Source organism: Gossypium hirsutum, chromosome A03, assembly GCF_007990345.1.
Source record: "Gossypium hirsutum isolate 1008001.06 chromosome A03, Gossypium_hirsutum_v2.1, whole genome shotgun sequence".
Taxonomy (NCBI): domain Eukaryota; kingdom Viridiplantae; phylum Streptophyta; class Magnoliopsida; order Malvales; family Malvaceae; genus Gossypium; species Gossypium hirsutum.
In genome coordinates, this window is record NC_053426.1 from 29372880 (window position 1) to 29378155 (window position 5276).

General features: G+C 32.0%; 1 non-coding gene across 1 annotated transcript; it reads left to right on the top strand.

Moving 5' to 3' along the window:
- The first annotated feature begins 3983 nt into the window (after positions 1–3983).
- On the top strand, positions 3984–4085 carry LOC121225354 (small nucleolar RNA R71). The gene has a single exon (XR_005923220.1). It is a non-coding gene; the product is annotated as a small nucleolar RNA R71 (small nucleolar RNA).
- Positions 4086–5276: the final 1191 nt, after the last annotated feature.

Consider the following 5276-nt stretch of genomic DNA (forward strand, 5'->3'; position numbering starts at 1 on the left):
TGATCCACAAACCTATCACATATTCATTCTCAAAGTTAGATACGAAATTCACAAGTTTCTTTGATTCAATGCTTGTATGGTTCATGTACATACCTATATCAACTCGTATCAATTTCATACTCATCCATATCTTCCATATACTTGTTGAACCATTTGGAATAATATCGGATACTCAGAAATCTTGCACCCTAAGTGCCAATACGTAGCCGAAGCTATCTCAATCTCATATCTCATATAATGCTAACTCTCGAGCTATCAACGGGTCTGCTCACTCAAGCTGACGGTCAAGACGTAGCTACATAGTGCTACTCACACAAGTTGATGAGAATCCGCAACATACGCTGAATAACACAGCCACCGGCAAGACGTACGGACCAGTACCCAAACACATAACCCCTAATGACATATCATTCGTATCCTAATCTATTCCTAAGGTTCAACCGGGATTTCACATTGTCGAATCTTTATCAAATGCATCTGTAAGGTTGTATTCACAACTAATTCAATAATAAATCATTTAAAACACAATTTTATCAATGCTTCTTAATATACAAACTCGATTGCAAAAACGACGAAATGGATCGACTATTCCAATACTTTATTTTTCCCTCGATCTAGATCCGAACTTCACTTTTCTTGATCTATATGTAATCAAATTTAGCTGACTTAATTATCATTCTATTCAGTTTAGCCCAAAATAAATATTATGACAACTTTACACTTTTGCCCCTAATATTTCAACATCTTTACAATTTAGTCCCTAGCTCATAAAAATGCAAATTCATGCAATTATGTCCCTACCCATACTAGCCAAATTTCCCTTATTAACATAGCAGCCCATATTTTTCATTTATTTCACATTTCTACCACAAAAATTTTACATTTCTCAATTTAATCCCTAATTGACAATTTTACCAAAAATCACTTTACAAATGTTGTTTACCTAACAACAATCATACATCTTCTCTCATCAAACATCAAAATACACATACATTCATCAATGGAAAAACCCTAAACCTTTAACAATTTTGCAAATTAGCCGCTGGGCTAGCTAGATTAAGTTACAACAACTCCCAAAACATAGAAATCATTAAAAACCAGTTCAAAAATCACTTACATATATAAAGGATAGTTGACCAAACCTTGAAGCTCTTTAATTGTGTTTCAATTTCTTATTTTTAGTGGAAGAAGATGGACTAAAAGATGGTATATTTGATTTTATTTATTTTACTTAATTTATTTTATTAAATTACAAATTAACCTTAGTTATAAAACATTAAAAACATCAATTTTATGCCCATAAATGTCCACCCACTATGAAAATTGTCTGATTAAGACTTAAGGACCTTAATTTTAAAGTTCTATAGCTATTAGACACCTTTAGCTAATATAACACAAGTTTTACAGTTTACGCGATTTTTATTCCTTTTTATCAAATTGAGCATTCAAACGATAAAATTTCTTAACGAAATTTTCACACAATCATACTATCATACTGTAGACATTAAAATAATAATAAAATAAATTTTTTAACCTGAGATTTTTGGTTTCGAAACCACTATTCCAATTTTACTAAAAACGAGTTGTTACAATTCATATTACTTTACCATAACATAAATTATATACTCTTACTATAATGAATTTAAGTCAAGAAGTCCTACATTTATTCAAAAAAAGCTACTATAGCCTAATTTCATTTATATTTCAATTATTCTACTTTTAAAAATTCATTTTCAACAACTGTCCTATGCTAAACATGCCTAAACAACTATCACAATATTTTCTAAGTTTACAAAGAAGAGTCATTGTCCTCATTGAACATCATTGATAACTATATAGTCGCATAATCAGGTAGTTGAATGGAAATTGAATGTTATGGGAAAAATATTATATGAACAATTAACAATGCAATCTATATGCACAACACACCCCCAAACCTAAAGGATGCATTGTCCTCAATGCATGAACAGGTAAGAATTAAATGAATAAAAACTATATGAATGCATGAAACAGATAAAAACCAAAATGAATGATCATGAAAATGTAAAAAATAAAACTTTGAGGGGAAGGAAATTACTTCACTTGGGTTGTGTAGATTTCTTTGAAACTCTATTGTAATGTTACAGCCTGTCCTGGTCATCACTATCAGCTTGAATTGTTTTATCAATAGCCTTCTTGAATCTTTTTCTATGAAGCTAGTTAATGGGTACTTGTTCTTCATCATCGTCAGTATTGGACTTTGTGAGTTAATCGATCAATTGATGAACTGAGCGTTCCTTGGCAGCCATAGCGGCCTTGGATTATGATGTAGGTGTACTAGCATGTTTAGTTGATACTGGAATATGGTTCACTTCTTTTCTTTCCTAGTCAGATTCAATGTTCACTAATTCTATCTTCCCTTCATCACCCTCTGGTCCTTGTTGTTCCTTCGCTTCAGTGACAATGTGTGTAGTAGGTCCAGGTTCATGAGCTTTAGCATCATCCTCGTCCCCTTCATTTTCATCCTATTACAACTCCTTTTCATTAGGTGCAAATCGTCCCCTTCTTTATTTGACACCGTGATCTCATTATTAAGGCGATAAATCATAAATGAAGATAAAGTTAAGTAATTAAAGATAAAAACAATAAGAATGAAATTAAAGTAAAACAATTAAAGAACAGAAAAATAGAAAGGATTTTTTTATGCTTTTTCCAATTCTACAACAATTTGGGGTTGCTAAGTCTCAAAGAGATTGAGTTGCTTCTTCAACTAACAGAGTATGTTGAACAGTTGATTCAAACGGACTATTGGAGAGAGAAGATTTTGTTGAGGCAGATGTCTTGCAAGTTGTTCTTCTACTATCATTTCTAGCAAACTAATGGCCTGGCAATATTCACTCCCATCAACACATTTTAGGGCATCAAATATGTTGAATGTAACCTGCTAATCATTCACCCTCATAGCCAATTTTCCTTTCTGCACATCAATTAGCTAAGGAAACGGTGGAGGTGATCATCCTTCAGGTTGTTGATATTGTTTTGTTGTGGCATTTTTGTTGGCAACATGATCTAATTTTGCCACAACATTTTTCTACTGACCATTTTCAAATGTTGTATACTTTTTAGTTGGTTCTAAGATATTTTCATGATCGAGTCTTGAGTCATCCTCTTCTATCATGGCATCCTTAACAACATCATTGTATTGAGTTCCACTTCTGAGAGTGATTACTTTACAATGTTCTTTTCCATGTGATCTTGAATTCTTAGTGTCATTTGGTAAAGTTCCTTACTGTCTGGAACTTAATACAGTTGCAATTTATCCCACTTGATTCTCTAGAGCCCTTAAGAAAGTTGTCTAACTTTGAATATTCACATCATTCTTAGCCATATACTCCTTTAATGGAGCTTCCATAGTTGATGTTGAAGATGACAAACTTTGTTGTACATTTTACCACGACATTTGGTTAAGTGTATCTAGGTGGTACACCATCCACATTTTGTCAATTAACATTGCTAGCATTTCCCATTCCTTAATTACTCTAGTTGAAATTTAAATGTTGTTTCCACTCTAGATTGTATGTTTTGGAGTAATGATTATTGTTACTACAATTAAAATTCCCCATGTAATACGTATAGGTTGGATTGGATGGGCATTCATCAAAAACATGATCTTCTCCATAATATATGCATGTTAGTTTTACAACCTTCATCTCCTGCACTGCATAGGGTCTTTTCAAAGTTTAAATCATATTTGTTAAATATGATACCGGAGCTATTAAAGATGTAATCGCATCAAGTTCCATTGCTTCAATAACTCTTCTACCATTACCAACTCTGGTAGTAGGGTATTGATAATTGTTGTTAGCTATCCTTTCCAAAATTTCATATGCCTCATTATATGATTTATCTAGCAAAGTCCCATTGGCAAATACATCAACTTCCATTCTTATATGGGCATTCAATCCATTATATAATATTTTCATTTGTGTCCAGTGTTGGAAACCATGCATTGGGCATTTTCGCAGTAATTCCTTAAATCACTTCCAAGTTTCATATAACATCTCATCCTTTGATTGCCAAAAAGATGTAATATCATTTCGTAACTTAGATTTCATATTTGGAGGATAATATCGTAGCAAAAAATTTTGACAAAGTTCATTCCTAGATGTCATCGTTCCTGATAGCAAAGCAATTAACCATGCTTTGGCACGATCACACAATGAATAAGGAAATAACTTGAGTTTAAGGGCATTTTTAGGAACACCCTACTACCAGAATGAATCACAGACCTCCTAAAATAGTCTTAGATGCAGTCGTGGATCTTCAATAGGGAGCCAACTAAATTTCCCTACGGTCTGTAGCATCTAAAACGTTACTGGTTTTAATTCAAAGTGTTAAGCTTGAATATGTGGCCTAACAATTCCTAGATTTAGATCATCCAAAATAGGCACTACATGTTCTTTGATGGGTCTCTCTGTCATTTATGATTCAAGGAATATCAACATTCATTTCACTTTGAAGTGCTAGATCTTCTCTAATTGGATCATTTCTAATTCCCTCCATTTCTCTTAACTCTTTTCTTCTTCGCTTTAATGTCCTTTGAATTTTAGAATCAAAACAATGTTTTGTATCCTCTTGAATATTTCTTCTTATGCACTAATAAAAACCTAAAAAATAAAATAAAATACTAATTAACTACTAAAAATAGGAATAATAACAAATCAACTTTTCATCAATGTTGCCAAACCCCGGCAACAACGTTAAAAACTTGTTGCTTGTAAAATAGTAATGCAATTATGCAAGTGTACAAGTCATTCAAGTAATAAAGTGATGAGTAAGTATCGTCTCCACAGAGGCCAAAAATTGTTAAGAATTTGATTAAGTTATTATAATCATATTAACTATACCAAATATCATGAAATACTTTTAAACTGATTAATAAAATGGTATAATAAATTAATGTAATTTAATGTTGAAAACAGAAAGTTGATATGGAAAATAAAATGTAGTGGTAAATTACAAAGAAAAGCAAAAGTAATTCTGTCGTTGAATGAACAGGGCTAGAATTATTGAGATGAAATGTTCATATCAAAATAATGCGATGACAAAAGATTGTCTAATCAACTTCTCAGAGAATTACTATTGTAACCTACCAATTTTGATAGTTAGATTTAAGCTAGAAATATTAATTACTGTATGTCTATAGAACTCTGGATTAATAACTGCAATGAACAATCTTCTCTACACAATTCGTAACATTTATGTCTAGAGTGCTATGAGTATTCTGTCGAATATTC